Here is a 15,423-nt window from a genome sequence, read left to right as displayed (position 1 = left end):
AATAATGATAAACTACAGTTGATGACAGTAATAATGATAAACTACAGTTGATGACAGTAATACAGATAAACTACAGTTGATGACAGTAATCATGATAAACTACAGTTGATGACAGTAATACAGATAAACTACAGTTGATCACAGTAATAAAAATAAACTACAGTTGATGACAGTAATACAGATAAACTACAGTTGATGACAGTAATAATGATAAACTACAGTTGATGACAGTAATACTGATAAACTACAGTTGATGACAGTAATAATGATAAACTACAGTTGATGACAGTAATAATGATAAACTACAGTTGATGACAGTAATACAGATAAACTACAGTTGATGACAGTAATAATGATAAACTACAGTTGATGACAGTAATAATGATAAACTACAGTTGATGACAGTAATACAGATAAACTACAGTTGATGACAGTAATACAGATAAACTACAGTTGATGACAGTAATAAAGATAAACTACAGTTGATGACAGTAAAAATGATAAACTACAGTTGATCACAGTAATAATGATAAACTACAGTTGATGACAGTAATAATGATAAACTACAGTTGATGACAGTAATAATGATAAACTACAGTTGATGACAGTAATAATGATAAACTACAGTTGATGACAGTAATACAGATAAACTACAGTTGATGACAGTAATACAGATAAACTACAGTTGATGACAGTAATAATGATAAACTACAGTTGATGACAGTAATACAGATAAACTACAGTTGATGACAGTAATACAGATAAACTACAGTTGATGACAGTAATAATGATAAACTACAGTTGATGACAGTAATACAGATAAACTACAGTTGATGACAGTAATAATGATAAACTACAGTTGATGACAGTAATAATGATAAACTACAGTTGATGACAGTAATACAGATAAACTACAGTTGATGACAGTAATACAGATAAACTACAGTTGATCACAGTAATAAAGATAAACTACAGTTGATCACAGTAATAAAAATAAACTACAGTTGATGACAGTAATACAGATAAACTACAGTTGATGACAGTAATAATGATAAACTACAGTTGATGACAGTAATAATGATAAACTACAGTTGATGACAGTAATAATGATAAACTACAGTTGATGACACTAATGCATTTAAACTACAGTTGATGACAGTAATACAGATAAACTACAGTTGATGACAGTAATACAGATAAACTACAGTTGATGACAGTAATACAGATAAACTACAGTTGATGACAGTAATAATGATAAACTACAGTTGATGACACTAATGCATTTAAACTACAGTTGATGACAGTAATACAGATAAACTACAGTTGATGACAGTAATACAGATAAACTACAGTTGATGACAGTAATACAGATAAACTACAGTTGATGACAGTAATAATGATAAACTACAGTTGATGACAGTAATACAGATAAACTACAGTTGATGACAGTAATAATGATAAACTACAGTTGATGACAGTAATACAGATAAACTACAGTTGATGACAGTAATACAGATAAACTACAGTTGATGACAGTAATACAGATAAACTACAGTTGATGACAGTAATAATGATAAACTACAGTTGATGACAGTAATACAGATAAACTACAGTTGATGACAGTAATAATGATAAACTACAGTTGATGACAGTAATACAGATAAACTACAGTTGATGACAGTAATAATGATAAACTACAGTTGATGACAGTAATACAGATAAACTACAGTTGATGACAGTAATAATGATAAACTACAGTTGATGACAGTAATAATGATAAACTACAGTTGATGACAGTAATACAGATAAACTACAGTTGATGACAGTAATAATGATAAACTACAGTTGATGACACTAATGCATTTAAACTACAGTTGATGACAGTAATATAGATAAACTACAGTTGATGACAGTAATACAGATAAACTACAGTTGATGACAGTAATACAGATAAACTACAGTTGATGACAGTAATACAGATAAACTACAGTTGATGACAGTAATAATGATAAACTACAGTTGATGACAGTAATACAGATAAACTACAGTTGATGACAGTAATAATGATAAACTACAGTTGATGACAGTAATAATGATAAACTACAGTCGATGACAGTAATACAGATAAACTACAGTTGATGACAGTAATAATGATAAACTACAGTTGATGACAGTAATAATGATAAACTACAGTCGATGACAGTAATAAAGATAAACTACAGTCGATGACAGTAATACAGATAAACTACAGTTGATGACAGTAATAATGATAAACTACAGTTGATGACAGTAATAATGATAAACTACAGTCGATGACAGTAATAATGATAAACTACAGTTGATGACAGTAATAAAGATAAACTACAGTCGATGACAGTAATACAGATAAACTACAGTTGATGACAGTAATAATGATAAACTACAGTTGATGACAGTAATAATGATAAACTACAGTTGATGACAGTAATAAAGATAAACTACAGTCGATGACAGTAATACAGATAAACTACAGTTGATGACAGTAATAATGATAAACTACAGTTGATGACAGTAATAAAGATAAACTACAGTTGATGACAGTAATACAGATAAACTACAGTTGATGACAGTAATACAGATAAACTACAGTTGATGACAGTAATACAGATAGACTACAGTTGATGACAGTAATAATGATAAACTACAGTTGATGACAGTAATACAGATAAACTACAGTTGATGACAGTAATACAGATAAACTACAGTTGATGACAGTAATACAGATAAACTACAGTTGATGACAGTAATACAGATAAACTACAGTTGATGACAGTAATAATGATAAACTACAGTTGATGATAGATATAAAGATAAACTACAGTTGATGACAGTAATACAGATAAACTACAGTTGATGACAGTAATAATGATAAACTACAGTTGATGACAGTAATAATGATAAACTACAGTTGATGACAGTAATACAGATAAACTACAGTTGATGACAGTAATACAGATAAACTACAGTTGATGACAGTAATAATGATAAACTACAGTTGATGACAGTAATACAGATAAACTACAGTTGATGACAGTAATAATGATAAACTACAGTTGATGACAGTAATACAGATAAACTACAGTTGATGACAGTAATACAGATAAACTACAGTTGATGACAGTAATACAGATAAACTACAGTTGATGACAGTAATACAGATAAACTACAGTTGATGACAGTAATAATGATAAACTACAGTTGATGACAGTAATAATGATAAACTACAGTTGATGACAGTAATACAGATAAACTACAGTTGATGACATTAATAATGATAAACTACAGTTGATGACAGTAATACAGATAAACTACAGTTGATGACAGTAATACAGATAAACTACAGTTGATGACAGTAATACAGATAAACTACAGTTGATGACAGTAATAATGATAAACTACAGTTGATGACAGTAATACAGATAAACTACAGTTGATGACAGTAATAATGATAAACTACAGTTGATGACAGTAATACAGATAAACTACAGTTGATGACAGTAATAATGATAAACTACAGTTGATGACAGTAATAATGATAAACTACAGTTGATGACAGTAATACAGATAAACTACAGTTGATGACAGTAATAATGATAAACTACAGTTGATGACAGTAATAATGATAAACTACAGTTGATGACAGTAATAATGATAAACTACAGTTGATGACAGTAATACAGATAAACTACAGTTGATGACAGTAATAATGATAAACTACAGTTGATGACAGTAATAATGATAAACTACAGTTGATGACAGTAATACAGATAAACTACAGTTGATGACCGTAATAATGATAAACTACAGTTGATGACAGTAATAATGATAAACTACAGTTGATGACAGTAATACAGATAAACTACAGTTGATCACAGTAATACAGATAAACTACAGTTGATCACAGTAATAAAGATAAACTACAGTTGATCACAGTAATAAAAATAAACTACAGTTGATGACAGTAATACAGATAAACTACAGTTGATGACAGTAATAATGATAAACTACAGTTGATGACAGTAATAATGATAAACTACAGTTGATGACAGTAATAATGATAAACTACAGTTGATGACAGTAATACAGATAAACTACAGTTGATGACAGTAATAATGATAAACTACAGTTGATGACAGTAATACAGATAAACTACAGTTGATGACAGTAATACAGATAAACTACAGTTGATGACAGTAATAATGATAAACTACAGTCGATGACAGTAATACAGATAAACTACAGTTGATGACAGTAATAATGATAAACTACAGTTGATGACAGTAATAATGATAAACTACAGTCGATGACAGTAATAATGATAAACTACAGTTGATGACAGTAATAAAGATAAACTACAGTCGATGACAGTAATACAGATAAACTACAGTTGATGACAGTAATAATGATAAACTACAGTTGATGACAGTAATAATGATAAACTACAGTCGATGACAGTAATAATGATAAACTACAGTTGATGACAGTAATAAAGATAAACTACAGTCGATGACAGTAATACAGATAAACTACAGTTGATGACAGTAATAATGATAAACTACAGTTGATGACAGTAATAATGATAAACTACAGTTGATGACAGTAATAAAGATAAACTACAGTCGATGACAGTAATACGGATAAACTACAGTTGATGACAGTAATAATGATAAACTACAGTTGATGACAGTAATAAAGATAAACTACAGTTGATGACAGTAATACAGATAAACTACAGTTGATGACAGTAATACAGATAAACTACAGTTGATGACAGTAATACAGATAGACTACAGTTGATGACAGTAATAATGATAAACTACAGTTGATGACAGTAATACAGATAAACTACAGTTGATGACAGTAATACAGATAAACTACAGTTGATGATAGATATAAAGATAAACTACAGTTGATGACAGTAATAATGATAAACTACAGTTGATGATAGATATAAAGATAAACTACAGTTGATGACAGTAATACAGATAAACTACAGTTGATGACAGTAATAATGATAAACTACAGTTGATGACAGTAATAATGATAAACTACAGTTGATGACAGTAATACAGATAAACTACAGTTGATGACAGTAATACAGATAAACTACAGTTGATGACAGTAATAATGATAAACTACAGTTGATGACAGTAATACAGATAAACTACAGTTGATGACAGTAATACAGATAAACTACAGTTGATGACAGTAATAATGATAAACTACAGTTGATGACAGTAATACAGATAAACTACAGTTGATGACAGTAATAATGATAAACTACAGTTGATGACAGTAATACAGATAAACTACAGTTGATGACAGTAATAATGATAAACTACAGTTGATGACAGTAATAATGATAAACTACAGTTGATGACAGTAATACAGATAAACTACAGTTGATGACAGTAATACAGATAAACTACAGTTGATGACAGTAATAATGATAAACTACAGTTGATGACAGTAATACAGATAAACTACAGTTGATGACAGTAATAACGATAAACTACAGTTGATGACAGTAATACAGATAAACTACAGTTGATGACAGTAATAATGATAAACAACAGTTGATGACAGTAATAATGATAAACTTCAGTTGATGACAGTAATACAGATAAACTACAGTTGATGACAGTAATAATGATAAACTACAGTTGATGACAGTAATAATGATAAACTACAGTTGATGACAGTAATACAGATAAACTACAGTTGATGACAGTAATAATGATAAACTACAGTTGATGACAGTAATAATGATAAACTACAGTTGATGACAGTAATACAGATAAACTACAGTTGATGACAGTAATACAGATAAACTACAGTTGATCACAGTAATAAAGATAAACTACAGTTGATCACAGTAATAAAAATAAACTACAGTTGATGACAGTAATACAGATAAACTACAGTTGATGACAGTAATAATGATAAACTACAGTTGATGACAGTAATAATGATAAACTACAGTTGATGACAGTAATAATGATAAACTACAGTTGATGACAGTAATACAGATAAACTACAGTTGATGACAGTAATAATGATAAACTACAGTTGATGACAGTAATACAGATAAACTACAGTTGATGACAGTAATACAGATAAACTACAGTTGATGACAGTAATAATGATAAACTACAGTCGATGACAGTAATACAGATAAACTACAGTTGATGACAGTAATAATGATAAACTACAGTTGATGACAGTAATAATGATAAACTACAGTCGATGACAGTAATAATGATAAACTACAGTTGATGACAGTAATAAAGATAAACTACAGTCGATGACAGTAATACAGATAAACTACAGTTGATGACAGTAATAATGATAAACTACAGTTGATGACAGTAATAATGATAAACTACAGTCGATGACAGTAATAATGATAAACTACAGTTGATGACAGTAATAAAGATAAACTACAGTCGATGACAGTAATACAGATAAACTACAGTTGATGACAGTAATAATGATAAACTACAGTTGATGACAGTAATAATGATAAACTACAGTTGATGACAGTAATAAAGATAAACTACAGTCGATGACAGTAATACAGATAAACTACAGTTGATGACAGTAATAATGATAAACTACAGTTGATGACAGTAATAAAGATAAACTACAGTTGATGACAGTAATACAGATAAACTACAGTTGATGACAGTAATACAGATAAACTACAGTTGATGACAGTAATACAGATAGACTACAGTTGATGACAGTAATAATGATAAACTACAGTTGATGACAGTAATACAGATAAACTACAGTTGATGACAGTAATACAGATAAACTACAGTTGATGACAGTAATAATGATAAACTACAGTTGATGATAGATATAAAGATAAACTACAGTTGATGACAGTAATACAGATAAACTACAGTTGATGACAGTAATAATGATAAACTACAGTTGATGACAGTAATAATGATAAACTACAGTTGATGACAGTAATACAGATAAACTACAGTTGATGACAGTAATACAGATAAACTACAGTTGATGACAGTAATAATGATAAACTACAGTTGATGACAGTAATACAGATAAACTACAGTTGATGACAGTAATAATGATAAACTACAGTTGATGACAGTAATACAGATAAACTACAGTTGATGACAGTAATACAGATAAACTACAGTTGATGACAGTAATAATGATAAACTACAGTTGATGACAGTAATACAGATAAACTACAGTTGATGACAGTAATAATGATAAACTACAGTTGATGACAGTAATACAGATAAACTACAGTTGATGACAGTAATAATGATAAACTACAGTTGATGACAGTAATAATGATAAACTACAGTTGATGACAGTAATACAGATAAACTACAGTTGATGACAGTAATACAGATAAACTACAGTTGATGACAGTAATAATGATAAACTACAGTTGATGACAGTAATACAGATAAACTACAGTTGATGACAGTAATAATGATAAACTACAGTTGATGACAGTAATACAGATAAACTACAGTTGATGACAGTAATAATGATAAACTACAGTTGATGACAGTAATAATGATAAACTACAGTTGATGACAGTAATACAGATAAACTACAGTTGATGACAGTAATAATGATAAACTACAGTTGATGACAGTAATAATGATAAACTACAGTTGATGACAGTAATACAGATAAACTACAGTTGATGACAGTAATAATGATAAACTACAGTTGATGACAGTAATAATGATAAACTACAGTTGATGACAGTAATACAGATAAACTACAGTTGATGACAGTAATACAGATAAACTACAGTTGATGACAGTAATAATGATAAACTACAGTTGATGACAGTAATACAGATAAACTACAGTTGATGACAGTAATACAGATAAACTACAGTTGATGACAGTAATAATGATAAACTACAGTCGATGACAGTAATACAGATAAACTACAGTTGATGACAGTAATAATGATAAACTACAGTTGATGACAGTAATAATGATAAACTACAGTCGATGACAGTAATACAGATAAACTACAGTTGATGACAGTAATAATGATAAACTACAGTTGATGACAGTGATAATGATAAACTACAATCGATGACAGTAATACAGATAAACTACAGTTGATGACAGTAATACAGATAAACTACAGTTGATGACAGTAATAATGATAAACTACAGTTGATGACAGTAATAATGATAAACTACAGTTGATGACAGTAATAATGATAAACTACAGTTGATGACAGTAATACAGATAAACTACAGTTGATGACAGTAATATAGATAAACTACAGTTGATGACAGTAATACAGATAAACTACAGTTGATGACAGTAATAATGATAAACTACAGTTGATGACAGTAATAATGATAAACTACAGTTGATGACAGTAATACAGATAAACTACAGTTGATGACAGTAATACAGATAAACTACAGTTGATGACAGTAATACAGATAAACTACAGTTGATGACAGTAATACAGATAAACTACAGTTGATGACAGTAATAATGATATACTACAGTTGATGACACTAATGCATTTAAACTACAGTTGATGACAGTAATACAGATAAACTACAGTTGATGACAGTAATACAGATAAACTACAGTTGATGACAGTAATAATGATAAACTACAGTTGATGACAGTAATACAGATAAACTACAGTCGATGACAGTAATAATGATAAACTACAGTTGATGACAGTAATACAGATACACTACAGTTGATGATAGTAATACTGATGACAGTAATACAGATAAACTACAGTTGATGACAGTAATAATGATAAACTACAGTTGATGACAGTAATACAGATAAACTACAGTTGATGACAGTAATAATGATAAACTACAGTTGATGACAGTAATACAGATAAACTACAGTTGATGACAGTAATAATGATAAACTACAGTTGATGACAGTAATACAGATAAACTACAGTTGATGACAGTAATAATGATAAACTACAGTTGATGACAGTAATACAGATAAACTACAGTTGATGACAGTAATAATGATAAACTACAGTTGATGACAGTAATACAGATAAACTACAGTTGATGACAGTAATAATGATAAACTACAGTTGATGACAGTAATAATGATAAACTACAGTCGATGACAGTAATACAGATAAACTACAGTTGATGACAGTAATAATGATAAACTACAGTTGATGACAGTAATAATGATAACCTACAGTCGATGACAGTAATAATGATAAACTACAGTTGATGACAGTAATAAAGATAAACTACAGTCGATGACAGTAATACAGATAAACTACAGTTGATGACAGTAATAATGATAAACTACAGTTGATGACAGTAATAATGATAAACTACAGTCGATGACAGTAATAATGATAAACTACAGTTGATGACAGTAATAAAGATAAACTACAGTCGATGACAGTAATACAGATAAACTACAGTTGATGACAGTAATAATGATAAACTACAGTTGATGACAGTAATAATGATAAACTACAGTTGATGACAGTAATAAAGATAAACTACAGTCGATGACAGTAATACAGATAAACTACAGTTGATGACAGTAATAATGATAAACTACAGTTGATGACAGTAATAAAGATAAACTACAGTTGATGACAGTAATACAGATAAACTACAGTTGATGACAGTAATACAGATAAACTACAGTTGATGACAGTAATACAGATAAACTACAGTTGATGACAGTAATAATGATAAACTACAGTTGATGACAGTAATACAGATAAACTGCAGTTGATGACAGTAATACAGATAAACTACAGTTGATGACAGTAATACAGATAAACTACAGTTGATGACAGTAATAATGATAAACTACAGTTGATGATAGATATAAAGATAAACTACAGTTGATGACAGTAATACAGATAAACTACAGTTGATGACAGTAATACAGATAAACTACAGTTGATGACAGTAATAATGATAAACTACAGTTGATGACAGTAATACAGATAAACTACAGTTGATGACAGTAATAATGATAAACTACAGTTGATGACAGTAATAATGATAAACTACAGTTGATGACAGTAATAATGATAAACTACAGTTGATGACAGTAATAATGATAAACTACAGTTGATGACAGTAATACAGATAAACTACAGTTGATGACAGTAATACAGATACACTACAGTTGATGACAGTAATACAGATAAACTACAGTTGATGACAGTAATAATGATAAACTACAGTTGATGACAGTAATAATGATAAACTACAGTTGATGACAGTAATACAGATAAACTACAGTTGATGACAGTAATACAGATAAACTACAGTTGATGACAGTAATACAGATAAACTACAGTTGATGACAGTAATACAGATAAACTACAGTTGATGACAGTAATAATGATATACTACAGTTGATGACACTAATGCATTTAAACTACAGTTGATGACAGTAATACAGATAAACTACAGTTGTTGTGAAGGGCCAGATTAAACCGAATATATATATTTATTTATATATATATATTTAATTGTATTTGTATATTCTCTAAATATTCCCTGATATCCCTTGTATATTCCTTGTACAATATGCATTGAATATCCATTCTAGCCTACTGAACATCCCATAATAGTCTCCATTCTACTATTGGTCGAGACCTTGGTGCCAGGCTGCCATGCCCCTCAGACCCAGTTCAAACGTACCGCTCGACATGTACGAACAAGTCCTAGTTCCGCGTAGGAATTTGGCTACCGCACCACTAATGGGACTATTTGTTCATAGTGCGTATATATACTGCGCTACTAAAGTAGGACTTTCTTTTCAGTCCAGTTTCTTACCCTCCAATAGAGTCACAGACGTAAAGCCTCCCCGCGACGCCACGTGTGGGAGTAAGGCCAAGTTCGGCCTACCATCGGTATTGAGACATCGTGTATATTAATATTTGAATAGTCATATTTGGCACTATATCGTCGAGTTGGACGTAGTCTATTAAGCTAATAATAGTCTGTTAATATATAGTGCTTCGTGCGGTGAGAATACTACCGTAGTCAGTACCCCATCGTTTCGGGCAGAGAACTGGCTGCTTACCCAGGGTGGTTGACCCTATGTGAAGCTGCACCCGAGGAGCCCCAGAGCCGACGAGCGAGTGGACCTGTATACCGGATTATTCTACCGACGACAGCCCGCCTTCCCAGGCACGGATTATGCTTTGGATACTTTGATTATTCCATGGATAAAGACCCCCGACACTGCCGTGTGTTGGAACCCCCCCCCCTGGAGAGGACGCAAGGTGAGGAGACGCTCTGCAAGACGAGGTCTCTTCACGTCTCTCCCCCGTGGACCGGAGAGAGCCGGCCCACAAAGAGTCCACCTGCTTTCATCTGTGGTCCAAGGATCGCCGGCGCATTGAACGGCACTACAGTGGGTTCACCTGGGATACCCTTGGCCGGACGAGGCAGCCGGATTCTACCCCCCCCCCCCTCCTACTCCTGTCGGCTTACAAGCGACCGGATTAACCCCCTCTAGTGTATCTAGTATAATCATTAAAGTATCATTGCTGTTATTCCTTAACTATTCCAGGTCGTATATTTACCACCTGCGCCTTCAGAGATTGGACATTTTCTATTGATATACCGACGAATACTCCTTGCCATAAAAGTGCATACTATTTCAATTCATAAATGTAATTAAGTGACTAAGTGCTTATTCTACACACCATCGCTGTGTAGGAAATAAAGACCTGTTTCTAATTCGTACATTTGTGTTGGATCCGTTTCATCTACGTGAGAGTGTTCATGATAATATATTTATGCCGTGTACTGGGTGGCCGAATATTAAGTACAAAGGTAGTGGTAGTAAGTATCATATCTAGTAATACAGTCAGGGAATTGTACCCCTCAGTTACAATTGGTCCTTCGAGCCGGAGGGTAATTAGTGTAATATTAATATAGTGTTATTAATATTGAAATGGCCTATGATGAACACTCCACGAAACGATCCTCCTAACCAACGCCCGCAGCGCGAACGACGGCTCCCTCAGTACTTAGAGGCTTACGCTGTCAGTCAACAACCTAGTCTTCTACTAACAGTAAACGCGGTAAAACTAGAAAGTAAAAGTATGTCTAACCCCAACGCCCAGACTACCCCGACCATAGAGGCCCCTACGGGCTCTAATGTAACTGACCAAGTTCACGGTGGGGACCAGTGGGAACCAGACATGACTTCACACCCCGCCAGTACTGAAGAAGTAGTCCCCGATGAGTCCCGGGAGGAATACAACGCTACCGAGAGAGAACTCGGCACGGAAGAAGACGGGGAGAGCACCGTGGAGATAGAACTCCAAGGCTCCGCAAGGAGTACCCCGAGGGAAGGCTCCCCTATACAACCGCCTTCTCCCAGCGAGGCAGAGAGGACACTACAGCAGGCATTCCTCGTCAGCCTGAAAGCCTCTACTGAACGCGATAGACTCCAGGGTGAACGCGATCGATTGCAGATACAGCAACGGAGCGAAGAAGAGCACATACGCCTGGAAATAAGACGCATTCAGATGGAAGAGAATGTGGCCCGAGACCGAGCAGACAGCCAGCGAGCAGCTGCTGGTGCTCTACGGGACGCAGAGCGCGACAGACAGCAAGCGCAACTAATAGAACAGCTGATCAGACGGACAACACCCTCTCCCTCCGCCAGAGGCTCCAGGAACTCGTCTAGACACACCTCCAGGGCGGCATCCCCTAGCCGAGTAAACAACCCTGAACTTGACCAACAGACGAGGTCTATACCCCCCACAGACCACCTCCCCCCACCGGTCCAAGCGAGACCTAGCAACCGGGAAGGAGCAGCATATCCTGTGGAGAGGCTAAACCAGAGACTACAAGCACTGGATGACCTAACTGAAGACGAAGAGGAAGAGGAGGAGAACCACGCCCGAAGACAGCACAGTACTCTACCGGACCAGGAGGTCCGGTACAGCCCAGGCTATACTCCCGCGGAGCTGCGCTACAGACCCCCGACTCTATACACGGGTGAGCACGACGCACGACCCGCACCGAGGAACAGCACCTGGACAAGCGGGCCATGGTACACTGCCGGTACCAGCCCATACCAAGGAGCGGGAGGAGACTCGCCTAGGAGGCCTCTCCCCCAACGCTCGCCGATGTATCCACAGTCAGCGTCATACATTGGCACGCCTATGGTACCCGACTTCACCCAAGAGAACCGGGCCCAGTATACAGAACTCCGCATGTGTCTGGAGACCATGTTGGTGGATGTATTGGATGAACGCCACAAATACGCCATCCTACTGCAGCACTTAAAGGTGCCCCGCGCACATAATATAGCGCTCGCCTACGCGACTTCCACCACCCCATACACAGCAGCGCTGGTAGCATTGGACCAGAGGTATGGGCGCATATGGGATTACGTGATCCAGGAGATCCGACACATCGACCGCTTACCCCCAGCAATAGACAATCGAGCACTGGACGACCTGTCCATCAGAGTGCAGTCCCTGGTAGGGATGTTGGGAGCGCAAAGAGAGAAGGGGAAGTATGAACTTTACGCCAACTCAAATGTGGAAAGGATTCTGGAGAAGCTGCCGCCCGCTCGTCAGGAGCGCTTTAGGCGGCAGAGGGACCACAGAGACCCGAATGGCCCCGAACCGAACCTCCTCGATCTAGCAGACTTCCTGGCGAGAGAAGTCAGCAGCCTACGGCTAGATACATTCGGACGGAGCACCCCTGGCTCCAGAGAAGGAACCAGATGACTAAATGATGGAAGAAGATCGGTGACTGTGATGCACCAATCGGAGTCAGTACCGAGCAGCAGGAGCCACAGTACCCCCTCCAGAACGGAGAAGTGGAAGATAGTGTGCCCCTACTGTGAGAAAGAACACTGGCTAGCGCAATGTGACTCCTTCCCCAAGCTGAACGCGGAGGAAGCAGGTCAATGGATAAAGTCCAACAAGCGCTGTTTTCGCTGTGCGCGCTCACACATGGCAGCCGAATGCCGCTTAAAGAAAAGGTGCACCAAGTGCGATGGAGCCCATCTGGACATACTTCACGACAGTAACAGACGGCGCCCTTCACCTGCACCATCCAGCCGCAAAGCGAGCGTCATGTACATCGATCCCGCCAGCAGCAGTGGAGCCCGAGTACTCCTAAAAGTAGTGCGTGTGACACTAAGCTACCAGAATAAAGTCCTGGACACTTACGCCGTCCTCGATGACGGGTCAGAGAAGACCCTGCTGCTCGCCTCCGCTGCGGCCCAGCTAGGGCTGCGGGGAAGCGAAACCCAAATGACAATTCGGACAATAAGACGAGATTTGAAGACGATAAAGGGCGAGAATGTCTCATTCTCTATCGCAGCAAGCGGCCAGCCTGAGCGACGGTACCAGATTGCAGACGCTTTCACCAGCCAAGAAATAGGACTGTCGCGGTACACATACCCCGTCGCCAAGCTGATGGAGAAATATGCACATCTGCGCAAGTTACCGATCCCGCTCATAGACAATGCTATGCCGACCCTGTTGATAGGCTCCGACCATGCAGACCTCATTGTCCCGATAGACCGGGTTCATACCGGACCCCGAGGCTGCCCTGCAGCAGTCGAGACCCGTTTGGGATGGACTCTCCAAGGCCCGCTCGCCAAATCTCTCAACCGAAGTACAGCCATTAGATGTCTCCACTCCCGAGTCACAGAGGGAGAAACCGCACTCCTGCAACACGTAGAGCGGCTATGGAGCTTGGAACAAATGCCCTTTAAGAATGGAAAGAAAGACATTCGCTCTAAAGATGACATTTACGCCATTCACCTCCTCGAGACAGGGACCAAGAGAGTCCCGGTCAACGGCGTGTTGAGATACGCCACGCCACTCCTGCGGCGAGAAGGAATGCCTACTTTCCACGCCAAGACAGACGCCATAGAACGGTACCTGCTGAACACGGAGCGGCGCTTAGCCAAGAACCCCGCCCAAGAGAGTGTATACCGCGCTGAGATTGAGAAGCTCATCACAGCGGGACACGTCACAAAGATGGACATTAAAGAGGCTGACCAGACCACTGAATCGTGGTACGTGCCCCACCACAAGGTCCATCACAACGGTAAAGACCGCATAGTATTTAACTGCAGCTACCAGATCGGATCCCAAAATCTGAATAAAGAGTTACTGCCCGGTCCCACACTCGGCCCCTCCCTACTCGGCGTTCTACTCCGCTTCCGCCAGGAAAAGGTGGCCATCAGCGGGGACATTAAAGGAATGTTCCTGCAGGTGAGATTAGTAGAGGCGGACAAGCCCCTGTTACGGTTCCTATGGAGAGAGAAGCCAGGAGATGAGCACCCAGCCATCTACCAATGGGAAGTCCTCCCCTTCGGAACGACGTGCAGCCCCTGCTGTGC

This window comes from Notolepis coatsorum, assembly GCF_963971535.1.
Source record: "Notolepis coatsorum genome assembly, chromosome: 7".
Classification (NCBI taxonomy): domain Eukaryota; kingdom Metazoa; phylum Chordata; class Actinopteri; order Aulopiformes; family Paralepididae; genus Notolepis; species Notolepis coatsorum.
This window is presented reverse-complemented; position numbering follows the sequence as displayed.